Genomic DNA, 27,399 nt, shown 5'->3' with positions numbered 1-27,399 from the left:
GCAATTATAAGGCATGAATAAATGTATGAAATAGAAGTATGGCACGCCTATACAGATTTCGACATGGTCTCTTAAACTGCCTGCTTGGAAATGCCCCCGCACCCCCCTCGTCCTGAACTCAAGGACTTTTGTAGGCAGCCCAATGAGTGCCGTAAGTGTGGTGCTTACTCGTAAATACAAGCCGCATCTAATTAAATCAACCGCATAGTTACCATCTGAGTCAGGAAATATCTCCCCAATTAAAACACCCAGTTGTTTCACAGTGTTAACTAAAAATTGCTGGCTGGAAAAAGTGTCAGACTATGGATATACAGTACCTTGAAAAGTATTCAGCCCGCAAGACATTTTGTTGCTGCATATATTCTGAATTTGAAATGTACTGAAATAGCATTGTGTCACTGATCCAAAGTAATGAGTACCACATCAAATTAAAACCTTGCAACAAATAATGACAAATTAAAATGATTACCCTTTTCTTTTTGCAAGCTTAGGTGCAGTGCATTAGAGTCAAACAATGTGTTAATTGACTCCACTTGTTTAAGAAATTAGTACATCATGTTATATTAAACACTCCACTCCCTGTGAGGTCTTAAAGCATTGTAGATGTTCCAAAAAATAGAGATGATGCGTATAAAAGGCACAAATCTGAGTACGGATAAAAGTCAACTGCAAAGGCACAAAGCCACCTGGAGCTCAGTGGCACCCATTGCTAATGTAATAAAGTTTAAGTAAAGGCTACGCAAGTCTGGCAAACCATCTCACTAGTATGAGTTACTGCATCCTTACATGTTTGGTTGTAATTTTTCAACAATATTTTTGAACCCATAAGGGACCTAAAGTTATTGAGGCAGGTCACCAAGGCCAGGTTCACATTAGAATGACGGTCAATCTGCCCGATGGGCAGGACTAATTAATTTCGTCCCGGACCATCTTATATTGCCTGTACAAGGTCATGAGCAGTGGAACGACATTTTTCTTTCCATCTTTCATGACACTGCACAGCAACACATGATATCTTCTGATTGCCTGTGCAGCACGGTTAACCACAAGATATCGTGTATAATCAAATACTCACTTAGCACACAAGCAACATCACTGTAGTAAGCAATGCATAAAAAAAGCAAAGCCGGAGAAACAAGTGAAGAAGTGGTCCAATATTCCCAGCAGTATTGGGAGGTCATAAGAGCCATTATTGGTTAGCTACTGTAACAGTCTTTGCTAGTTAGCAAGAGGTAAAAGGTCCTGCACATAGTAATATGACAGTGTCAAACTACAGCCACAATGCCAACAAAAGGACCCAGTTGCCAGAAAAGAAGGGAACGTATAAGATACAGAGCTGGGGGGGAGGGGGGATATGTCAACAAGACAATGGGTGTAAAAAATAAAATGTTTGGAGGTCTGCACTGGCCCGTCAGCTGCGTTTGGGGGGAGGCTGCACCGTTCTTCAAAGTTGGGGCATGTCGGCACTTCCTTGCATCAGTGCAATGCCTTACAAAGATGACTCGGGCCCAATGATAAGCAGTACTGCAAGGACATTACTAGAAAGTTAATTACAGAGATGTCAATGAGTGGCCAACAGACCTTGATCCTATTAAAAATCTGCAGTAAGATCTAAAATATGTTATCCATAACCACCCCCCATCTGACCTTGGCAAGCTAAGTATCCGGCAAATGTTGCTCTATATACATGTGCAAACTTAATATGGACTTCTGCTGACTGTAACAGCTGCTGGAGATGGTTTAACAAAGTATTGATCAAAGGAGAAAGACACATTTCAAAAATGTAAATATTTTTGTTTTCAAACTTCCATTAGTTGAAGCACTCTCATCCTTCGGAGGCCAATATGAAGATGAAGGCTACAAGTACTATTTTCATTCTACAACATAAAAATTTCCAGCTGTAAGGTTCTTAAATGTAAAAAAAAATAATCGGGATTGGGTGGAGATGGGCTGGGAGGGAGAGAAATACACACACTAAAGCACATAATCAATTTTTTTCATATGTAAAACTTACTCAAGCTATTAAAAAGCAAAAAGACGACTATTTTTAGCTTTAATCTGGAAGATGTTGTTGCATAAAATCTACTTTTTACTTATTTTTTTTAAACATATGTATATCCCAAGTATTAAAATCGTAATTGTGAATAATTTACTTCTAGAAACGATATGAATATTCTTCTCTAGTTTCCTTTCTATTTAATTCCATATGACCCTTTCATCTGACCTGACTCCTTACTGCAGGCGGACAAGAGGCAGATTATTATACACAAGGAGAGATGTGAAATTATCAATTTTTTTCCTTCAATCTCAATTTGTCAGTGGATTGCTACAGGGCATTGGGGCTGACTATATAACATTTGAACAGTGAAATAGGTAAATCATAATTTAGATTAACAGCTGATCAATGGATTTAACCATGATTTGGGTAAGATCATGTCCAGGCATACTATAGCACAAAGTGAAAATAAATATCAACAGTGATGAATTATGAAAAGTAAAAGGCAAATAATCCAGAGCGTTGAGAAATATGAAACAAGATTTAAACACTTATATTATATTGTTTAAGACCCTTGTATGAGATATCCATGTTACAGACTAAAAAAAAACTAGACATGACAGGACAAGTATGCCCAATGTACCAATTCCACACACAGATTCGTACAAACAATGCCCATAGGACAGTGTTTTTCAACCACTGTGCCGTGGCACACTAGTGTGCCCTGAGCAGTCTCCTGGTGTGCTGCCATAGAAGCAGAGCCAGCCCGTCAGTGTTTTGCCGCTACGGAGACCCTGGAATGATCAATACTGTTGGGTTTAGTGTTTGCAGAGTCAGTTCTAATTTTGGGCCCAGGCAGTGTTGGGATCCTGTGGCTTTCTCAGATGTGGCTCAGGCGCTACCTATGGAGAAGCTGCGACATGACATCCTAGTACACGCAACTGCACCATGCATCACCATTATATTTAAGTGTGCCTTGGCAATATTTAAATCTTGTTCACTGTGCCGCGGGTTGTAAAAGGTTGCAAATCTCTGCCATAGAACCTTATTCAGTAAGGATTGCATTCTCTGCTAAAAATAAGATTTTACTTACCGGTAAATCTATTTCTCGTAGTCCGTAGAGGATGCTGGGGACTCCGTAAGGACCATGGGGATAGACGGGCTCCGCAGGAGATATGGGCACTTTAAGAAAGAATTTAGTTCCTGGTGTGCACTGGCTCCTCCCTCTATGTCCCTCCTCCAGACCTCAGTTAGAGAAACTGTGCCCAGAGGAGATGGACAGTACGAGGAAAGAATTTTGTTAATCCAAGGGAAAGATTCATACCAGCCACACCAATCACACCGTATAACTAGTGATATCTACCCAGTTAACAGTATGAAAACAACATATTATCAGTTCAAGACCGATGCAACTATAACGTAACCCTTATTGAAGCAATAACTATATACAAACTATATACAAGTATTGCAGAAGAAGTCCGCACTTGGGACGGGCGCCCAGCATCCTCTACGGACTACAAGAAATAGATTTACCGGTAAGTAAAATCTTATTTTCTCTAACGTCCTAGAGGATGCTGGGGACTCCGTAAGGACCATGGGGATTATACCAAAGCTCCCAAACGGGCGGGAGAGTGCGGATGACTCTGCAGCACCGATTGAGCAAACAAGAAGTCCTCCTCAGCCAGGGTATCAAACTTGTAGAACTTAGCAAAAGTGTTTGAACCTGACCAAGCAGCAGCTCGGCACAACTGTAATGCCGAGACCCCTCGGGCAGCCGCCCAAGAAGAGCCCACCTTCCTAGTGGAATGGGCCCTAACCGATTTAGGCAACGGCAATCCAGCCGTAGAATGAGCCTGCTGAATGGTTACAAATCCAGCGAGCAATAGTCTGCTTTGAAGCAGGAGCGCCAAGCTTGTTGGCAGCATACAGGACAAACAGTGATTCTGTTTTTCTGACTCTAGCCGTTCTGGCTACGTAAATTTTCAAAGCCATGACCACCTCCAGGGACTTGGAGTCCTCCAAGTCACGCATAGCCACAGGCACCACAATAGGCTGGTTCATATGAAAAGATGATACCACCTTAGGCAGGAATTGAGGACGTGTCCTCAACTCCGCTCTATCGACATGGAAAACCAAATAGGGGCTTTTATGAAACAAAGCCGCAATTCCGACACTTGCCTAGCCGAAGCCAAGGCTAATAACATGACCACCTTCCAAGCGAGATATTTTAACTCTACCGTTTTAGGTGGTTCAAACCAGTGTGACTTAAGGAAACTTAACACCACGTTAAGGTCCCAGGGCTCCACCAGAGGTACAAAAGGAGGCTGAAAATGCAGCACTTCCTTCACAAAAGTCTGAATTCAATTCTTTTTGAAAGAAAATGGATAGGGCCGAAATCTGAACCTTAATGGAGCCTAAGTTTTAGGCCCAAATTCACTCCAGTTTGTAGGAAGTGAGGGAAACGGCCCAGATGGAATTCTTCCGTAGGAGCATTCCTGGCCTCACACCAAGAAACATATTTTCGCCATATACGGTGATAATGTTTAGATGCCCCGTCCATCCTAGCCTTTATCAGCGTAGGAATGACCTCATCCGGAATGCCTTTTTCCGCTAGGATCCGGCGTTCAACCGCCATGCCGTCAAACGCAGCCGCGGTAAGTCTTGGAACAGACATGGGCCCTGTTGCAACAGGTCCTGCCTTAGAGGAAGAGGCCACGGATCTTCTGCAAGCATTTCCTGCAGATCCGGATACCAGATCCTTCGTGGCCAAACTGGAACAATGAGGATTGTTCTCACTCCTCCTTTTTCTTATTATTCTCAACCCTTGGGTATGAGAGGAAGAGGAGGAAATACATAGGGGTATATGCAATTCCGGGCGAATTGCGGCACTTTTTGCCCGTTTTTAAATTCGACACAATTCGACCGTCGAAATCTGGCAGGTGGGTGCCGGAATTCGACATATTCAATAAAAAACGAATTCGACAGTCCCGTTGTCGAAAAACGGACGATTTGACGGATTTTGATTAGATTTTTAAAAATGTTTAAAAACGGTAAAAACCCGAAAAAAAATTTGCGTGGGGTCCCCCCTCCTAAGCATAACCAGCCACGGCTCTTTGAGCCGGTCCTGGTTGCCAAAATACGGGGGGAAAAATGACAGGGGATCCCCCGTATTTTAACAACCAGCACCGGGCTCTGCGCCTTGTCCTGGTGCAAAAAATACGGGGGACAAAAAGAGTAGGGGTCCCCCGTATTTTTTGTACCAGCACCGGGCTCCACTAGCTGGACAGATAATGTCACTTTTATACAGCGCCCTGCGGCCGTGGCATTAAATACCCAACTAGTCACCCCTGGCCGGGGTACCCTGGAGGAGTGGGGACCCCTTCAATCAAGGGGTCACCCCCCCAGCCACCCAAGGGCCAGGGGTGAAGCCCGAGGCTGTCCCCCCCCCATCCAAGGGCTGCGGATGGGAGGCTGATAGCCTTGTTGAAAATGTAAGAATATTGTTTTTTGCAGAAGAACTACAAGTCCCAGCAAGCCTCCCCCGCAAGCCGGTACTTGGAGAACCACATGTACCAGCATGCGGGGGGGAAACGGGCACAGATACAATGTAGCGCCTATGCGCTCCATTGTAGCCAATGGTGGGAACTTTGCGGTCAGCGGTTGACCGAAAGTAACCTCACCGCTGACCGCAAAGTTCCCACCATTGGCTACAATGGAGCGCATAGGCGCTACATTGTATCTGTGCCGTGTGCTGCCTGACAGACACTACAGGAGCACACAGCCAATCAGGAGAGTGCCACGACGTGGCGCTCCCTAATTGGCTGAAGGGACCCTCTTTGACACGAGTCAGGGGGGGTCCTGGCAGTCGGGGAAAGGGGTCCCATGTGTAAACATGGGGCCCCTTTCAATGCGTGGTCGGGTTTCCGTTTTATTATTTTGCCAAGTACGTGGATTATACAAAGGTCTCATTCTACACTGGATTCTGTGAGTATAATTATTTTCACAGGTACCCCAAGGATTCTACAGGGACAAGAGGACCGAGCCTCGTGTGAACATAGGTAAGTATGTATGTTTGGAGGTGTGCATGTATGTAATAAAATTATACTTTCACGGTGTGTGTGTCCTGTTTTTTTGGGGGTATTTTTTTAGTAGTAGTACTACAGGTACCAGCGGGCCTGGTTTTCCACCGCATGCTGGTACTTGTAGTTCTCCAAGTACCAGCTTGCGGGGGAGGCTTGCTGGGACTTGTAGTACTGCTACTAAAAACAATATTCACATTTTGTAAACAAGGCTATCAGCCCCCCATCCGCCGCCCTTAGATGGGGGGGGGGGACAGCCTCGGGCTTCACCCCTGGCCCTTAGGTGACTGGAGAGGGGGATCCCTTGATTTAAGGGGTTCCCACTCCTCCAGGGTACCCCGGCCAGGGGTGACTAGTTGGGTATGTAATGCCAGGGCCGCAGGGACCACTATAAAAGTGTCCCCCGGCTGTGGCATTATGTACCTTGCTAGTGGAGCCTGGTGCTGGTTTTAAAAATACGGGGGACCCCTACGCTTTTTGTCCCCCGTATTTTTGGAACCAGGACCTGGCGCAGAGCCCGGTGCTGGTTGATGAAATATGGGGGAACCCCTGTCATTTTTTTCCCCATATTTCGTCAACCAGGACCGGCTCAAAGAGCCCGAGGCTGGTTATGCTTAGGAGGGGGGACCCCACGCAATTTTTTCTAACTTTTTTAAGACTTTAATTAACTTTTTAAGGTACACAATGAAGCCCTGCACGGATCTCACAGATCCGGACGGGATTCCTTGTGTTTTGTCAGGCAGTGTTTTACTCATCACTCCCGTAAAACACTGCCTGATATTACGAATCACATCGACATCGGAAAAAACGAATGTGCAAAACTCGGCAGCTTAGTGAATGACCGTATCAGGATTCAAAAAGTTGCAGTAAAATGCACCCGATACCATTCGAGATCAAACACCCTTCAAAACGGCAAAAACACGATTATTAGTAAATAAACCCCCTGGTCTGTATCCAGAATCAAACCCAAGAAGGGCAGACGAGTTATAGGAACCAACTGTGACCTCGGGAAATTGAGAATCCAACCGTGTTGCTGTGACACCTTCAGCGAAAGTGACACGCTGTTGAACAACTGCTCTTTTGATCTCGCCCTTATTAGGAGATGGTCCATGTATGGGATAACTGTGACTCCTTGCTTGCGTAGGAGTACCATATTTCCGCCAATTACCCTGAAATTGGTAATGCCAATCCTGCACCGCAAGTGTCAGGTACGCCTGATGGGGTGGATAAATGGGAACATGAAGGTATGCAGCCTTTATGTCTAGATACACCATCAAATCCCCCCCTTCCAGGCTGGCGATGATCGCTCTGGGCGATTCCACTTTAAATTTGAACCTTTTCCCGTATAGGTTCAGAGATTTTAATTTTAAAATAGGTCTGACCGAACCGTACGGTTTCGGGACTACAGTCAAGTTGAGTCATATCGCCTTCCTTGTTGCAGGAGGGGAACCTTGAGCACCACCTGTTGGAGATACAATGTGTGAATTGTATTTAATATTATCTCCCTTTCTGGGGGAGAAGCCGGTAGGTCCGATAAGGAAAAACCGGCGAGGAGGCACCTTTCGAATTCCAGCTTGTAACCCTGAGAAACAATTTTTATTGCCCCGGGATCCACCTGTGAGTGAAATAAGATGTGGCTGAAGAGTCGAAAACGTGCTCCCACTGGGACGGACTCCCTTAGCGGAGCTCCAGCGTCATGCGGTGGATGTAGTAGAGGCCGGGGAGGACTTCTGTTCCTGGGAACTAGCTGTACCCTGTGCCCTTACCTCTGGTAAGAAAGGACGCTCCTCGTACTTTCTTGTTATTCTGCGACCGAAAGGACTGCATTTGATAATGTCGTGCTTTCTTAGGCTGTGAGGGAATATAAGGCAAAAGATCAGAATCACCAGCTATAGCTGTGGAGACCAGGTCCGAGAGCCCTTCTCCACACAATTCCTCAGCCTTGTAAGGTAAACCTTCCATATGCCTCTTTTAGTCGGCATCACCGGTCCATTGTATGTTCCACAGGACACGTCTAGCAGAAATCGACATAGCGTTGACTCTAGAACACAGTAGACTAATGTCTCTTTGGGCATCTATATATATATATATATATATATATATATATATATATATATATATATATACACACACATATACTAGGGTCAATAACATGGTATCCTTACCTACGGTTTCAATCTCCGCTGATAAGGTACCTGTCCACGCTGCTACAGCGCTATAAACCCATGCTGACAAAATCGCCGGTCTGAGCAGTGTACCAGAATGTGTGTAAATGGACTTCAAAGTACTTTTACTGCATGCTATCTGCAGGATCCCTAAGGATAGCTGTTAAGTCAGCGCTACCTTTTGGGTAAACGTGACAAAGCTTTGTCCACCCTAGGGGAAGATTCCCATCGTATCCTGGCCCTAGTAGGGAAAGGATACTCCCTGAGAATTCTTTGTGGGAATCTGCAGTCTCTTGTCTGGAGATTCCCGCTCTTTTTCTTCATGAGAGGAGGGAAATTTACCTCAGCTTTCTTTCTTCCCCTTAAACATCTGTACCCTTGTGTCAGGGACAGATGAGTCATCAGTGATATGCAAAACATCTTTTATTACAATAATCATATATTGAATACTTTTCTGCCAGTTTTGGCTGTAACTTTGCATTATCGTAGTCGACACTGGAGTCAGGCTCCGTGTCGATATTGGTGTCTATTATTTTGGATAGTGAGCGTTGTAAAACTCTGAAGGTCTCTGCGACATAGGGACAGACATGGGTAGATTCACTGTCTGTTCTTAATCTTTTGTGCAATAAATTTACCTTAGCACTTAATTTCACATATCCAATGAGGTGTCGGCGTTGTCGACGGAGACACCACTCACACACACATTTGCTCCATCTCCTCCTTAGGAGAGCCTTTTACCTCAGACATGTCGACACACACGTACCGACACACCACACACTCAGGGAATGCTCATCTGAAGATAATTCCCCCACAAGGCCCTTTGGAGAGACAGAGAGAGAGTATGCCAGCACACATCCCAGCGCTATATGACCCAGGAAAAAACACAGCAATTTAATGTTTACCCAGTAGCGCTGTTATTATCTGCGCCGAATTATGTGCCCCCCTCTTCTTTTAAACCCTCTCTTCTACCGTGGTATAAGCAGGGGAGAGTCCGGGGAGCTTCCTCTCAGCAGTGCTGTGGGGAAAAACATGGCGCTGGTGAGTGCTGAGGGAGAAGCCCCGCCCCCTCGACGGCGGGCTTCTGTCCCGCTAAAAGTGTAAAATTGGCGGGGGCCCCTGCATATATACAGTGTCCAGCTGTATATATGCTCTTTTTGCCAAATAAGAGGTTTATATTGCTGCCCAGACGCCCCCCTGCGCCATGCACCCTTAGAGTGACCGGAGTATGTGAGGTGTATGGGAGCAATGGCGCACAGCTGCAGTGCTGTGCGTTACCTCAGTGAAGATCATGAAGTCTTCTGCCGCCTGTGAAGTCTTCTTTTCTTCTCATACTCGCCCGGCTTCTATCTTCCGGCTCTGCGAGGGGGACGGCGGCGCGGCTCTGGGACGGACGGCGAGGGTGAGATCCTGCGTACCAATCCCTCTGGAGCTAATGGTGTCCAGTAGCCTAAGAAGCAGGACCTAGCTTCAGAGAGTAGGGCTGCTTCTCTCCCCTCAGTCCCTCGATGCAGGGAGTTTGTTGCCAGCAGAGCTCCCTGAAAATAAAAAACCTAACAAAATACTTTCTATCAGTAAACTCAGGAGAGCTCACTGAAAAGCACCCAGCTCCTCTGGGCACAGTATCAAACTGAGGTCTGGAGGAGGGGCATAGAGGGAGGAGCCAGTGCACACCAGGAACTAAATTCTTTCTTAAAGTGCCCATGTCTCCTGCGGAGCCCGTCTATCCCCATGGTCCTTACGGAGTCCCCAGCATCCTCTAGGACGTTAGAGAAAAGCTATTTCCGCGATCAAATAGTTGCCACCCCGAAATAGAGAAAATTGTAGAAATTGCAAATGCATCGCAATATGCGGGCTGATTGCAAAACCATACGCATTTAACTGAACATCCTGCTTTAAAATGCCTGCGTTTTTTCAGACACATCCAGAAAACGTCAAGTTTCGTTCCAGAAACGCCGGCTTCCTGTCAGTCAAACTGCATTTGCGATCATGATGTCTACACAATTTCTGTCGCTATTTTTACTCACGTGTGCGCAATGCAAACGCTGCGCATGTGCAGTAATTCGATAATCGACCAGATTGCGATTCACAAATTTAGCAATCCTTACTGAATAAGGTCCATTGTGTTTTAATGCCTGCATGTTTGACAGAAGGGTTTAAATGGAGATTTGTGGTAGACTTACCATTGTTAAATCTCTTTCTGCGAGGTACACTGGGTTCCACAGGGAATACATTGGGGTGTAGAGATGGATCTTGATCCAGGCACCAACAGGTTAACGCTTTAGCTGTCCCAGGATACACTGGGTCCTCCTCTTTAACCCCGCCTCCAGGAACTGTGAGCTCAGTTTCGTTAACCAGCCCAATGCAGGAGCAGGTAAAAGAGAAGGCAGATGTTAGTCACATAGAACCACATTCTCACGATAGGAGAAGGGACCAGCGGCTAATGCCATACAAACCCATAGACGCTAAGTTTATCAGGGCGGGCGCCCAGTGGAACCCAGTGGCGCCCTGAGTAGTATCCTCTGCCTCTCTGGGACAGAGGTACCGGCACTACCACTTCTGTATCCAGGAGGGAACGCACAACCATCTGTAGAGCTTGCGCCTTTAACGGATCAGAAGGGATAACCATTGTGCAGAACTGGCAAGGGGGATGTCTCTTGAAAGAGACTACGTACCCGTGAGAGACAACTTCTCGCACCCATGCATCTGAAGAGGTCATTAACCAGACCTGGATGAATCGTAGAAGTCGGACCCTCACCCTGGGATACACTATGGGGAGGCCTGTTTAGTCATGCAGCAGGCTTGTCATGAGAAGCAGGCTGACGAGCAGCCCAGGAACGTTAGGCCTTGGGCTTAGTGGTTGTTGGGAGCACTAGACAATCTCGGGTATGCCTGACCTTCGCTTTAACCTTAAGGCCGAAAGCAGAGAAAAGTGGTACCTTTTGCCTTCTGTGCAGAAGGAGTAGCATTTGGGAGAATGGCAGTCTCAGTAACCGCCGATTCAGACCCAATTTTTAATTAGGTCTTCCCCAAATAATATGTCCCCAGTAAAGGGGAATACCTCCAAGGACTTTGAGTCCAGATCCACCTTCCATGACCTCAAAAACAGAATACGGCGAGCCAGGACAGACGTATTCGACGCCTTGGCAGCCAACACACCCGCCTCAGGGGACGCCTCCTGGTGTAGAAAAAGGTGGCGGTGGTATTGTGAGACAGGGAATGTCTGGCATTGTCAGATATATCCTCGGGCAGCTTTCCTCTAATGCCTGATCCAGTCATCAATCTATTTTGCAGCCCCAAGAGGACGCAATCGTGATCTATATACAAAACCCGTAAGGGAGAAATAGACTTCCCTCCAAACGCTTATCTGTTGGTTCCTACAGTGAAGGGACAGTGGTGAGAGTGGATGACACCCGATGAGTGACACGAGTTCACTAGCAGTGAATTACCTACTTGTTATATAACTCTGCAGAGGAGGGGAGGATATTGAGCTAATGCCCGTTGTAGACAGGGGGAATGTCTTCCCTTGATTAGACCAGGGGTCTTGTCTGATCTACACTTAATGGTCAGATTGTGGTAACAGAGTTTTATCTACCCTCTGATGTGTGAACATATCAGTTTGCTTAACCACAGTAGGGAAATCCTTTTAACATCAGTGATTTGTAGGATTTGCTTGCCAGTAACCACAAGGGCATCAGTGACTGTAAGGTTACAGGTGATCCCATAGGGGACATAAAGCGTTCAAATAGAGAACCCAGTAGGTTTGAGACTGCAGCCCAGGTTGGTTCCTAAATGATTTCAGGAGCTGCGGACTGACTGGGAGATGTATGAGACATAGTACACAGACCATCAAACAAAACTTCCCCCTCAGGTAAATCCGTTGCGCATGCTCTGCAAGATGCAGGAGCGTTCCCAGATTTACTGCCCTATATGTTAAACATTATACACAAATGCAACAGAGAGCGGTTTAGTACGATGAAGCAAGACAAAGTACAATACCTGCGAATAAATCCGTTAGCATGTGACTGAGTACCCAGCAGAATACACGTAATAGGTAAATACTGTGACGCAGTATATACTGACCCAGACGCACCCAGTCCCCTAGGGTACAGTATACAGTGATAGATTTATCTGGAATACACTGCAGTGAAATCACATAGTAGATACAGGCACACACAGTCACGTTTGCAATGCAGATAATTATTTTCATGACAATAAAATTGCATTGGATTATTATATGAACATATGATTTTATATATATATATATATATATATATATATATATATAAAAAACAATGCGCGGTCTGAGACCGGATGTATATATCAGAATACTAGTACAATATATTCTGGCACAGGTACACTTGTTCTTAACGAACGCTGTCTTAATATCGACATGTAGAATACCTACCTAAGTGTTTGTAAAACCATGGCGCTGATATACAGGCGGGTTTACAAAGTAGAATTTGCCCTGCAGTCCTGGAGACCAGTCGCATCTATTTTAGAAAATGGCGCCCTGCGTCTCAGTCAGGGAGTGAGGGAGAGTGTGAGGCAGCTCCAGGGCAGGAACACCAACAGTAGATGGCGCCCTGGATCGGGGGAGAGGCTATAGGTCAAGCGTCGGCTCCCCTATGCTGGACTTCGCCACCTGGTACTATGGAGTCTTATTAAAATGGATATTAGTATATCCGACCTCTAGTCCTATGCCCTGGTGGATATAGTGGGGTCCCTGCTCAGTTACAGTGTCCACACCAGCGTCGCAGTCAGTCTCCCTAGACTGCGATCGGAATGCGATTTAATGGCGGGTCCTGCCTGGGGGACCCTCTTACCTCCTCCCCTCTGTAGCAGCCACGCAAACCAGGAGAGCATCTGCGACCGTGTGCCTAGAGCCAGAGCGTCTCCGCCGCAAGTACCCGGGAACAGAGCCAGCGGGAGTATGCGACGCCGCTGGGGAGGTGACGGAGTCGCAGCAGAGAATGTCACCCTGACATGTAAGTGCTGCAGCCCTTTAAGTCTTCTAAAAGTTTTTTCAGGACTGCTCAGTGCACCCCTGTTAAGTGACCTGCTTCTGCAGGCAACAACTGGAAACTGAGCTCACAGTGCCTGGAGGCGGGATTATAGAGGAGGCCCAAATGCATTCTGGGACAACTAAAGCTTTAACTTGTTGGTTCCTGGATCAAGATCCACCTCTACACCCCGATGTATTCCCTGTGGAACACAGTGTACCCCGCTGCAGATAATATCACAGTGCATTGGTAAACATTTCTGCTGGGGGTTGAAGACAAGTATGCAGAATAGTGGTATGCATTGCTGCTGAGTGTTAAAGACTAGTTTGCAGTGTAGTGGCATGCATTATTGTTGGGGGTAAAGAGGAGGAAGAATGCAGTGGAGTGGTATACGTTGTGCTGGCGATTAAGGACAAGTCTGCAGCACAGCGGTAGATGTTGCTGGGGGAGTTAAAGACTACAGTGCAGTGGTATATGTTGTTGCTGGTGGTTAAGTACAAGGATGCAGTGCAGTGGTATTGATGCTATGGGTTATACATAAAGCCTAGTACACAAGGGGAGATGTGGGGGGAGATGTGTGCTGAGCGATCTTGCACAGACCGCTCAGTACACATCTCTTTCCCCGCTCAGCACATCGCGATGTGTGCTGAGCGAGGGGGGGTAGACGGGTGGGGAGCGCTCATTTCACCCAGCGGTGAAATGAGCGATGTGCGCTCTGATCGGTCTCTACACTTTGAAGGGGCAATAACCATGAGAGGATCTTGATCCTATGCACCAACAAGCTCAAAGCTTTGACTGTTCCCAGAATGCACAGCGCCGCCTCCTCTATAACCCCGCCTCCCTGCACAAGAACTCAGTTTTTAGTTAATAAGCCCAATGCAGTAGCAGGAAAAGAGACGACAACGATTAGTAGTTAAATACACCACACTCTCACGAAAGGAGAAGTGTCAGCGGCTAATGCCATACCAACCCAAAGAAGCTAAGTGCGTCAGGGTGGGTGCCTTGTGGAGCCCAGTGTACCTCGCAGAAAGATTTAACAAAGGTAAGTTCTTACCATAAATCTCGTTTTCTGCTGCGGGGTACACTGGGCGCCACAAGGATAGACATAGGGGATGTCCTAAAGCAGTTACTTATGGGAGGGGACGCACTGTAGCGGGCACAAGAACCCGGCGTCCAAAGGAAGCATCCTGGGAAGCGGCAGTATCGAAGGCATAGAACCATATGAACGTGTTCACAGAGGACCACGTAGCCGCCTTGCACAATTGTTCAAGGGTCGCACCCCGGCGGGCCGCCCAAGAAGATCCAACAGACCGAGTAGAATGGGCTGTAATGTGAGCAGCAGCCGACCGACCTGCCCTCACATAAGCATGTGCAATCACCATTCTAATCCATCTGGCCAAAGTCTGCTTGTGAGCATTGTCTAGCATGGTCAGAAGAGATTTCAGCTTCTAACTCCAAGGCCCATGATTCAATAGCCTCTGCAGCCCATGTTGCTGCAATAGTGGGCCTTTGTGCAGCACCCGTGAGGGTGTAAATCGCTTTCAGACAACCCTCCACACGTTTATCCGTAGGCTACTTTAAAGACGTGACGGTAGTGACAGGTAGAGCTGAGGAAACCACCACCCTAGCCACATGTGAGTCTACTGGAGGAGGCGTTTCCCAATTTTTAGACCGCTCTTCTTTTGAGGCACAAACTTCGTACCCGGGTTTTCCCAGGTTTCCTGACGTATATCCACTAGGTGGTCAGAGTGAGGTAAAACTTGTTTAACCACATTCTGACGCTTGAACCTATCTGGTTTCTCTGGAGGGACGGATGGCTCGGGATCATCCGTAATCTGTAGAGTCAGAACCTGTGGGGTCAGTGTAAGTGCCGTCTTCGTCAGACGAGGTGTCAGTGACAGCAGTGGATTGTGAGGAGACAAGCGCTCGCTTAGAAGACCCCTTGGACTTAGGCGAGCGATGGTCAGACTTTTTAGTAGTCAGGGACTGGTTCAACTTCTTTAATTGGGCAGATAAATCGTCCCCCCACGGCGGGTTAGCTGCAGGGACCACATACGGTTGAACCGGCATAGGGGGTCCAAGTTAGTTTTAGTGTTAGTTTATTAACTAGCGTATGTAGAAGCGCGGAAAAAGCGGCCCACGGTGGGTTATTATGTACCTCCGTTGCCACAGTCCCACAGGGCGGCAAGGAGCCCCCAGAACCAGAGCCCACAGCTGCTATATTCTCCTCATAGGGATCTGTGGCTTCAGCAACACCGGCAGTGTGGTCAGCCCCAGAACCATTACCCTTAGAAGCAGACATGATATAACTTGCAGTATCAGGTAACACAGTACAATTGGCAGCAGCACAATACCTCTTACCCAAACCCCTGCGCAATGTAGTCAGCACTAGCAGAGATAAAGGAGAGATATGGTGACTAAAATCACAGAAAAATACATATTAAAGTATATCTTTGTGAAAATCCTATATCAATATAAAACCTGACGCACCAAGGTTATAGAATATAGGGATAGCAAGTTGAGTGAAAGACACGAAATGGACACCACTCAGCTATCTAATGCACACACAGATAGTCACAGTTTGTACAATGCAAAGGTTATTACGAACAATAATACTGCACTGGACTAGCTTCTATATATATATATATATATATATATATATATATATAGTCAATAGATATAACACTACACAGTATGAACTGGATGTATATCACAGGGTAATTGTACTAGAAAACCCTGACTAAATGCACTCTTTCTTAACTAGCACTGTCTAAAAAGGCAGATAGAATACTTAAGTGTCATGTAAAATCACAGCACTGACAACCAGGCGGCTTTACACAGGAGGATTTGCCCAAGCAGTCCCAGGAACAGTGAAGCTGAGAGATAATGGCGCCCAGACACTGACAGGGTGTGAGGGAGAGACAGATATGCAGCTCCAGGGCGGGAACATTTGCGGGAAATGGCGCCCTGGGGCTGGGGGAGGGGCTTCAGGTCTAAGCCTTATCCCCCTGCTGGCAAAACCACCGGGTACTGTGGGCTACTGAAAATGGTTTAGTGAGAAAACCTGACCTGCACCCATGCCCTGGTGATCTAGTGGGATCGCCTGTACTGCCACAGTGTCCACTGCCAGCGTGCGCGGCCCGCCTCCCACTGACCGTGCCGGATCGCGATAAAGACCGGGTCCCGCAAGCGGGGCCCACTTACCACCTCCCGAAGCGGTGGAACACAAAGAGGTCGCAGGGGCCAGGGCTGGACTGTGCTGTGAAAGACCATGCTCCTGGATGCGTTCATGGGCCATAAGATCCACCACTTTCCTAAGCTTGTGGGCAGGTGCATTGTCGTGATGAAAAAGGGCACCACGAGCGTGGGTTCTTGGGCAACGCCTGGAAATGGGTTCCAGCACTTGCGGAAGGCATTGTTTGAGTACCTAAAAGGGGATGCAATCAATTTGCCGGCTATGCCTAGCCGTTCTAAGGGTGCCCGTTTAGTGCAGATGTAGCCACGATGGGCACGGTCTACATCTGTAGTTTACAACTAGACAGGCAGATCGAGTCTACCTATGCACTGCACATCCGGAAACGTATTGCACACCCCTCGTATTTATACCGGTAGTGATACACACAGCCAGCCTTGTGTACATGATGCCCTATACAAAGTTTTTCAGGCCCGCACTCACCTTCATTGGGCTCTGTATGAAGGAAGCCATGTTTAACAATATACTGTACAATTGTTTAACACATAGATCACAAGATCTCTGTATAACTGCAGGAATAAATAGGATTTTAATTACCTACCGGTAAATCCTTTTCTCGTAGTCCATAGAGGATGCTGGGGTCCACATTAGTACCATGGGGTATGGACAGGTCCACTAGGAGCCACTGGCACTTTAAGAGTTTGAGACTGTGGGCTGGCTCCTCCCTCTATGCCCCTCCTACCAGACTCAGTCTAGAAACTGTGCCCGAGGAGACGGACAACTTCGAGAGAAGGATTTTACACAGATAGTGGCGAGATTCACACCAGCTCACACACAAGGCAAACCAAGCTAAGCAGCTTGAAACAACAGCAATGGTTGAACAAGATTACTTACCAAGTAACAAAACAGTACTTAACCAAGAACTAAGCAGTACTGAACTAAGTAATCACTGCAGGATCACGAAGCGCTGGGCGGGCGCCCAGCATCCTCTACGGACTACGAGAAAAGGATTTACCAGTAGGTAATTAAAATCCTATTTTCTCTTACGTCCTAGAGGATGCTGGGGTCCACATTAGTACCATGGGGATGTTGAAAGTTTGTGGGGGGGTACCCCTGGCGCTTGGTCTCTTATGGATGATTCTGAGTGTCCTACTCAGAAGCAATAAACATCTATCGCATGCCAAATACTTCTAAATGGCCTGATCAAAAGCAATACATATCTGACATGTGACTCAATCAATGAAGAGGGAACAATGTTTAATATTTGATATACAGACAAAACATGTAAACATGACATAAACAATAGGAGGATAAAGTGACTCGTGAATCCAATGATGAACCAAATCTTTCACCATAGGAAAGCAGCTGATATATTCAACCCTACTAGAGGGCTACTACCCAATGCGCTTTACCTGGTGAATACCACAACTAGTCACCACAGACCTTGTTAAAATGCAATGATTGTATAGGGTATTGGGTATAGGGTATTGCTTTTGATCAGGCCATTTAGAAGTATTTGGCATGCGATAGATGTTTATTGCTTCTGAGTAGGACACTCAGAATCATCCATAAGAGACCAAGCGCCAGGGGAACCCCCCACAAACTTTCAGTATTCACTTGTAGAGAATTAGTGTTTTTTCTCCCCTTAGAGGTGTACCTAGGAAGCTGGTCCTTTTTACTGCGCAATCACTGGTTCGTTATATATATATTTTGGTACCATGGGGATGTACCAAAGCTCCCAGAACAGGAGGGAGAGTGCGGAGGCTTCTGCAGAACTGATTGACCAAACCTCAGGTCCTCAGAAGCCAAAGTATCAAACTTGTAGAACTTTGCAAACGTGTTTGACCCAGACCAAGTAGCCCCTCAGCAAAGCGGTAAAGCAGAGACACCCCGGGCAGGCGCCCAGGAAGTACCCACCTTATGAGTTGAGTGGGACTTAACAGACGTAGGACACGGCAATCCTGCCGTAGAATACGCATGCTGGATAGTGAAGCTGATCCAGCGAGAGATCGTCTGCTTAGAAGCAGGACACCTAACTTTCTTGGGATCATACAGGACAAACAGAGAGTCCGATTTTCTGTGACGAACAGTCCCCTCACATAAATTTTCAGAGCCTTTACAACATCCAAGGACTCTGATGAAATTAAGGAGTCAGTAGAAACTGGCACCACAATAGGTTGGTTGATATGCAATGCAGACACAACCTTTGTAAGGAACTGCTTACGTGTCCGGAGCTCAGCTCTATCTTCATGGAAGATCAAGTAGGGCAGGGCTGGCCAAACCAGTCCTCAAGATCTACCAACAGTTCACATTTTCCAGACCACCGAGCTAGTGCACAGGTGTAGTCATTACTAATTAAGATGTGCTGCATTCATTCCTGACTGACAATTCTACAGATCTCCAGGAGGCCTGGAAAACATGAACTGTTGGTAGACCTCGAGGACCGGTTTGGCCAGCCCTGAAGTAGGGGCTCTTACAAGACAAAGCACCCAACTCCGACACACGTGTAGCAGAAGCTAAGGCCAACAAAGTGACAGCCTTCCACGTGAGAAATTTGACCTCAATCTCCGGTAAAGGATCGAACCAGTCCGATTGGAGGAACTGTAACACCACGTTAAGATCACAGGGCGCCGTAGGCGGCACAAAGAGTCTGGATTTGCAGAACCCCTTTCAGAAAAGTATGAACCTCAGGGAGGGAAGCCAACTGTTTCTGGAAGAAAACGGATAGGGCCGAAATATGGACCTTTACGGATCCCAAACACAGGCCCATATCCACACCTGCTTGCAGGAAGAGGAGAAACCGTCCCAGTTGAAACTCCACCGTAGGAAACTTCTTGGACTCACACCAAGATACATATTTTTTTCCAAATACAATGGTAATGTTTAGACGTTACTCCTTTCCTAGCCTGTATCAGGGTAAGAATAACCTTGTTCGGAATGCCCTTCGTAGCTAATATCTGGCGTTCAAACTCCATGCCGTCTAACGTAGCCGCGGTAAGTCTTGATAAGCGAACGGCCCCTGCTGCAGCAGGTCCTCCTGAAGAGGAAGAGGCCTCGGCTCTTCTAGCAGTAGATTCAGAAGATCCGCGTACCTTAGCCCTTCTTGGCCAGTCCGGAGCAATGAGGATTGCCTGAACTCTTGTTCTCCTTATGGGTTTTAGAACTCTTGGAATGAGTGGATGTGGAGGAATCACGTATACCGACTAGAACACCCACGGACTCACTAGGGCGTCCACGGCCTGTGGGTCTCTCGACCTGGAACAATACCGCCGATGCTTCTTGTTAAGAAGAGAGGCCATCATGTCTATTTGAGGTAAACCCCAAAGATCTGTTACCTCCGCAAACACCTCCGGATGGAGGCCCCATTCTCCTGGATGGAGATCGTGTCTGCTGAGGAAGTCCGCTTCCCAGGTGTCTACTCCCGGAATGAAGATTGCTGACAGAGCCAACGCGTGTTTTTCTGCCCAGAGGATAATTCTTGTAACCACTGACATTGCAGCTCTGCTTTTCGTTCCACCCTATCAGTTTATGTAAGCCACAGTCGTTACATTGTCTGACTGCTCTTGAATGGACCGATTTCTCAGAAGATGGGCTGCTTGGAGAAGACCGTTGTAGACCGCTCTCAGTTCCAGAATGTTTATTGGAAGGCTGGATTCCAGGCCTAACCAACGTCCTTGGAAAGTTTCCCCCTGAGTGACTGCGACCCAGCCCCGCAGACTTACATCCGTGGTCAGAAGGACCCAGTCCTGAATACCGAACCTGCGGCCCTCCAGAAGGTGAGTCAGTTGCAGCCACCAGAGGAGTGAAATCCTAGCTTTCACCGACAGACGTATTCTCTGGTGCATGTGTAGATGAGATCCCGACCACTTGTCTAGGAGATCCAGTTGGAAGGGCCGAACATGAAACCTTCCGTACTAGAGAGCCTCGTAAGAGGCCACCATCTTCCCCAGAAGGCGAATGCACTGATGAACCGAAACCCGGGCTGGCTTTAGGACATACTGGACCACTGTTTGTATCACCAACGCTTTCTCTTCCGGGAGAAACACCCTCTGCACTTCCGTGTGGAGGACCATTCCCAGAAAAGACAACCTCCTGGTTGGCACCAAATGTGATTTTGGAAGATTCAGGATCCAACAGTGTTCCCTGAGCAGATGAGTCGTGAGAACAATGAACTGCAACAACTTCTCCCTGGACGAAGCCTTTATCAGCACATCGTCCAGATATGTGATTATGTTCACCACCTGTCTGTGGAAGAGAACCATTATCTCTGCCATCACCTTGGTGAACACCCTCGGTGCTGTGGAAAGGCCGAATGGCAGTTCCTGGAATTGATAGTTACTGTCTAACAGTGCAAATCTGAGATAAGCCTGGTGAGGCAGCCAAATCGGAATGTGGAGGTACGCATCCTTGATATCTAGGGATACCAGAATCTCTCCCTCCTCCAGACCTGAAATCACTGCTCTGAGAGACTCCATTTTGAATTTGAACACCCTCAGGTAAGGGTTCACGATTTCAAGTTCAAAATTGGTCTGACCGAACCATCCGGTTTCGGTACCACGAAAAGGTTTGAATGATAACCCTTGTTTTGCATATGAGGTGGAACTGGGACAATGGCCTGTGACTTTTCCAATTTTAGGATGGCTTCCTGTAGGATAGCCCTGTCTGTCAGCAAAGCTGGCAAGCCTGATTTGAAGAATCGGTTAGGCGGGAGTTTTTAAACTCCAGTCTGCACCCCTGAGCACAATATCCTATACCCAGGGATCCAGGCTGGACGACACCCAGACGTGTCTGAAACGTCTGAGTCTCGCACCCACAAGCCCGTCCTCCAGGCTTTGAGGTCCACCGTCATGCTGAGGATTTTGAGGACCCAGAAGCAGGTCTCTGGTCCTGGGAGCCTGCAGGTGCAGGCTTTTTGGATTTTGCCAGGCCACCACTAAAGAAAGTGGTAGGAGGCTTGGACTTTTTTTCCTTAGCGGTCCGAAAGGTCTGCGGCACAGCCGAAGAAAACGTTTTCTTCGTAGAAGGTGTAGCAGAGGGAAGGAAAGGTGACTTACCCGCAGTTGCCATGGAAATCCACGCATTCAACGCTTCCCCAAATAGAGCCTGACCTGTGTAGGGTAGGTTCTCCACACTTCTCCTGGATTCCGCATCTGCAGACCAAGTCCCCAGCAGGCTGAGACCGACATGGAAGATATCCGTGCAGTCAGCTTACCCAGGTCCTTCATGGATTCCACCATGAACCCCGCAGAATCCTGTGTTACCTAAAAACAATTCAATGTCACTTCTATCCATTGTATCCAAATCCTCTAGTAATGTGCCTGACCACTTTACTATGGCTTTAGAAATCCATGCACAGGCAATAGTGGGCCTTAACGCCACTCCTGAAGCAGTGTAAATGGATTTAAGCGTAGTGTCAATCTTACAATCAGCCGGTTCTTTTAACGCGGTACAGGTAAAACCACCTTTTTAGACAGTCTGGAGACAGATCCGTCAACAATGGGTGGGTTTTCCCATTTTTTTCCTATCTTCCTCAGGGAAGGGAAAAGCAACCAGAACCCTTTTTGGGATCTGGAATTTTTTCTCCGGGTTTTCCCAAGATTTTTCAAATATAGCGTTTAATTCTTTAGATGCAGGGAAGGTTAGCGAGGCTCTCAAATTGTCAGTGAAGTAAGCCTCCTCAAACTGCTCAGGTGTGGTGTTATTAATGTTTAACACATCTCTAATGGCCTCAGTCATGAGCTACACCCCCTTAGCAAGGGATGCCGGCCCCCTCAGCACATCCCCATCACCGTCTGCAGTATCATAATTGATATCCGTGTCATCTTGAATAATTTGGGCAAGTGCACGTTTCTGTGGGAACAGGCTGGGGGATTTTGCAGGAATAGGGACAGAGCCTGACCAAACTGCCATAGACTTTTTCAACACTTGGGTTTCAGTCTCAGTATTAGCTACCCTAGTAGAGATCTAAGAGATCATTCCATTGATAGAAGTTAACCACTCAGGTTCAACAATAGGGATCCGAGACAAAGCATTACAATATTGTGTACATGGAATGGATCCCTCCTGAGAGGAAACATCTTCCGCAGCATAAGAGACAGAGTCCCTAGACATGGCTAGGTATGTGAGATATTAAATACCACACACACACACACACACACACACACACACACACACACACACACACACACACACACACACACACACACAGGAAATGTCAGACACCGTTTCCCCCCAAGTATGCCACAGAGACACAGAGATTGGAGCCAACCCACACACAGCGCTTTTTGAGGTAGAAGTAATTAAACTACCAGCGCTGTCTGTGTACCTTAATAGACTACACAGTCTTTACACAGCCTACCCCCCCCCCCTTCTACAACCCCCTGGTACCGCACAGGATAGCTGGAGTTGCTTGGAGCAACTTGCTTGGAGTCTCCCTGTCAGCATCTGTTGTACAGGAACTGCAGGAAGGAAAATGGCGCTGAACGCTGCTGAGTCCGCTCTGAGGAGAAGCTCCGCACCCTGAACATGGTGCTGCTTCCTGCTATTCATTATAATATACTGGCCTGAGGATTTCTGCTGGCAGCGATCCGGGAACCCTGACAGGCTTGCTGACCAGTGTAGGGTATAGGCGCTGGCTCAGGGCGCCCTTCACAGCGCCACACTATGTACCGCTGAGCCCCGGAGCGCAGTTAGTACTACGCTCCCTACCTTGTTGCTACCATCTTCACACCGGCTCCCCGCTTGCCGGGGGGCCGGTGACTCACTCGCCACAGAATTCTTCTGGCTCTGTAAGGGGGTGGCTGCATGCTGCGGGAGTGAGTGGTCGCCTGGAGCGGCTAATGATCAGCACCCCCAGGAGCTCAGTGTCCTGTCAGCGGAGATAGTGACTCAAACCCTGCAGGGCGGACATTACTCTCCTCCTTAGTCCCTCGAAGCAGGGAGGCTGTTGCCAGCAGCCTCCCTGTAAAATAATAAACTAAAAAAACTTTTACTAGAGAAATTCTGTTGACCTCCCCTAGCTGTGACCGGCTCCTCCGGGCACATTTTCTAAACTGAGTCTGGTAGGAGGGGCATAGAGGGAGGAGCCAGCCCACACTCTCAAACTCTTAAAGTGCCATTGGCTCCTGGTGGACACGTCTATACCCCATGGTACTAATGTGGACCCCAGCATCCTCTAGGACGTAAGAGAAAATAGGATTTTACTTACCGGTAAATCTATTTCTCGTAGTCCGTAGAGGATGCTGGGACTCCGTAAGGACCATGGGGAATAGATGGGCTCCGCAGGAGATAGGGCACTTTAAAAAAGCTTTGGATTCTGGGTGTGCACTGGCTCCTCCCTCTATGCCCCTCCTCCAGACCTCAGTTAGGGAAACTGTGCACAGAGGAGATGGACAGTACGAGGAAGGATTTTTGTAAATCTAAGGGCGAGATTCATACCAGCCACACCAATCACACCGTATAACTTGTGATAAACTACCCAGTTAACAGTATGAACAACAACATAGCCTCGGTCCAACCGATAAAACTACAACATAACCCTTATGTAAGCCATAGCTATATACAAGTCATGCAGAAGAAGTCCGAATTGGGACGGGCGCCCAGCATCCTCTACGGACTACAAGAAATAGATTTACCGGTAAGTAAAATCCTTTTTTCTCTAACGACCTAGAGGATGCTGGGACTCCGTAAGGACCATGGGGATTATACCAAAACTCCCAAACGGGCGCGAGAGTGCGGATGACTCTGCAGCACCGATTGAGCAAACACAAGGTCCTCCTCAGCCAGGGTATCAAACTTATAGAACTTCGCAAAGGTGTTTGACCCCGACCAAGTAGCTGCTCGGCACAACTGTAATGCCGAGACCCCTCGGGCAGCCGCCCAAGAAGAGCCCACATTCCTAGTGGAATGGGCCTTAACCGATTTAGGCAATGGCAATCCTGCCGTAGAATGCGCCTGCTGAATCGTGTTACAGATCCAGCGAGCAATAGTCTGCTTTGAAGCAGGAACGCCAACCTTGTTGGCCGCATACAGTACAAACAGAGCCTCAGTCTTCCTGATCCTAGCTGTTCTCGTCACATAAATCTTCAAAGCCCTGACCACATCCAGGTACTCGGAATCCTCCAAGTCCAGTGAAGCCACAGGCACGACAATAGGTTGGTTCATATGAAAAGATGAGACTACTTTTGGCAGAAATTGAGGACGAGTCCTCAACTCCGCCCTATCCACGTGAAAAACCAGGTATGGGCTTTTATGTGATAAAGCCGCCAATTCTGAAACACGCCTTGCCGAAGCTAATGTCAACAACATGACCACTTTCTAAGTGAGGTATTTCAACTCCACTGTTTTGAGTGGTTCAAACCAAGGGGACTTGAGGAAACGTAATACCACGTTAAGATCCCAAGGCGCCACCGGAGGTACAAAAGGAGGCTGAATATGCAGCACCCCCTTAACAAAAGTCTGTACTTCAGGAAGAGAGGCCAATTCTCTTTGAAAGAAAATGGATAAGGCCGAAATTTGGACCTTTATGGACCCTAGTTTAAGGCCCAAATTCACTCCTGTTTGAAGGAAGTGAAGTAGACGGCCCAAATGGAACTCCTCCGTAGGAGCAGCTCTGGCCTCACACCAAGAAACATATTTTCGCCATATACGGTGATAATGTTTCGATGTCACATCCTTCCTAGCCTTGATCAGGGTAGGAATGACCTCTTCCGGAATCCCTTTTTCCGCTAGGATCCGGCGTTCAACCGCCATGCCGTCAAACGCAGCAAGTCTTGGAACAGACAGGGCCCCTGCTGCAGCAGGTCCTGCCTTAGAGGAAGAGGCCACGGATCTTCTGTGAACAACTCTTGCAGCTCCGGATACTAAGTCCTCCGTGGCCAATCTGGAACAATGAGGATTGTTCTGACCCTGCTTATTCTTATTATTCTCAACACCTTGGGTATGAGAGGTAGAGGAGGAAACACATAGACCGAACTGAACACCCAAGGTGTCACCAGAGCGTCTACCGCTACCGCCTGAGGGTCTCTTGACCTGGCGCAATACCACTTCAGCTTTTTGTTGAGACGGGATGTCATCATGTCTATCTGAGGCAGTCCCCACCAACCCGTGATCTGTGCGAAGACTCCTGATGAAGTCCCCACTCTCCCGGATGCAGGTCATGCCTGCTGAGGAAGTCCGCCTCCCAGTTGTCCACCCCCGGGATGAACACTGCTGATAGTGCGCTGACATGGCCTTCCGCCCAGCGTAGAATTCTGGTCGCTTCTGCCATGGCCACTCTGCTCCTTGTTCCGCCTTGGCGGTTTACATGAGCCACTGCCGTGACATTGTCCGACTGAATCAGAACCGGTTTGTCCCGAAGAAATTTCTCCGCCTGACGTAGGGCGTTGTATATGGCCCTCAACTCCAGGACGTTGATGTGGAGACAAGTCTCTAGATTTGACCAGAGACCTTGGAAATTTCTTCCTAGCGTGACCGCTCCCCAGCCTCGGAGGCTTGCGTCCGTGGTCACCAGGACCCAGTCCTAAATGCCGAACCTGCGACCCTCTAGTAGGTGAGCACTGTGCAGCCACCACAGGAGAGATACCCTGGTCCTGGGAGACAGGGTTATCCTTTGATGCATTTGTAAATGGAACCTGGACCATTTGTCCAATAGGTCCCATTGAAAGGTCCTTGCATGGAACCTGCCGAAGGGGATGGCCTCGTATGAAGCCACCATCTTCCCCAGAACCCGTGTGCAATGATGCACTGAAACCTTTTTTGGCTTCAATAGGTTCCTGACCAGGGCTATGAGCTCCTGAACCTTTTCCATCGGAAGAAAAACCCTCTTCTGGTCTGTGTCTAGAATCAGGCCCAAAAAGGTCAGACGCATTGCAGGGACTAGCTGGAACTTCGGTATATTGAGAAACCAGCCGTGCATTTGCAACGTCTTCATGGACAGAGACACGCTGTCCAGCAACTTCTCCCGAGATCTCGCCTTTATGAGGAGATCGTCCAAGTATGGTATAATTGTGACACCCTGCTTGCGCAGGAGCACCATCATTTCCGCCATTACCTTGGTGAAAATTCTCGGGCCGTGGAAAGCCCAAACGGCAACGTCTCAAATTGGTAGTGACAGTCCTGTACTGCAAATCTCAGGAACGCCTGGTGAGGGGGGGAAATTGGAACATGAAGGTATGCATCCTATATGTTCAGGGACACCATCCAATCCCCCCCCCCCCCCCTCCAGGCTGACTATAACCGCCCTGAGTGATTCCATTTTGAACTTGAATCTCTTCAAGTACAGGTTCAGGGATTTTAGATTTAAAATGGGTCTGACCGAACCGTCCGGTTTCGGGACCACAAACAGGGTTGAGTAATATCCCTCTCCTTGTTGGAGATGAGGAACTTTGACTATCACCTGTTGAATATACAATTTTTGGATTGCAGCTAACACTAGCTCCCTCTCTGACGGGGAAGTCGGAAGAGCCGATTTGAAAAACAGGCGAGGAGGCATGTCTTCGAATTCCAGTCTGTATCCCTGAGAAACAATCTCTAATGCCCAGGGATCCACCTGCGAGTGAACCCAGACGTGGCTGAAAAATCGAAGACGTGCCCCCACTTGATCTGCCTCCCCCCGGGAGCCCCAGCGTCCTGCGGTGGACTTTACAGATGCAGGGGAGGACTTCTGCTCCTGGGGACTAGCTGCGTGCAGCTTTTTTCCCTTGCCTTTACCTCTGGCAAAAAAGGACGATCCCCGTACCTTCTTGCTCTTATTGGAACGAAAGTACTGCATCTGATAATGGGGTACCTTCTTAGCATGCTGCGGGGGTACATAAGGTAAAAAATTCGATTTACCGGCCGTAGCAGTAGAGACAAGGTCCGAGAGGCCGTCTCCAAACAACTCTTCCCCCTTGTAAGGCAATGACTCCATATGCCGCTTTGAGTCGGCGTCTCCAGTCCACTGTCGGGTCCACAAGAGTCGCCTAGC

At 47.8% G+C, this 27,399-nt stretch overlaps 1 protein-coding gene across 10 annotated transcripts in view; it reads right to left on the bottom strand.

Moving 5' to 3' along the window:
- ZRANB3 (zinc finger RANBP2-type containing 3) overlaps window positions 1-27,399 on the bottom strand; it is an 894,936-nt gene that overhangs the window by 592,715 nt on the left and 274,822 nt on the right. The window contains exon 1 of one of the 10 annotated variants that reach the window (XM_063933777.1): window positions 27,267-27,286. The exons of the other annotated variants lie outside the window; for them this stretch is intronic. The gene's annotated coding sequence lies outside the window, so the exon portion shown is untranslated. Of the gene's footprint in view, window positions 1-27,266; window positions 27,287-27,399 lie in introns of those variants that run through there. 10 annotated transcript variants of the gene reach the window in all.

Source organism: Pseudophryne corroboree, chromosome 7 (assembly GCF_028390025.1).
Source record: "Pseudophryne corroboree isolate aPseCor3 chromosome 7, aPseCor3.hap2, whole genome shotgun sequence".
NCBI classification, from domain to species: Eukaryota; Metazoa; Chordata; class Amphibia; order Anura; family Myobatrachidae; genus Pseudophryne; species Pseudophryne corroboree.
Note: the sequence above shows the minus strand (reverse complement) of the source record. Positions and strands in the feature narration are given on the sequence as shown.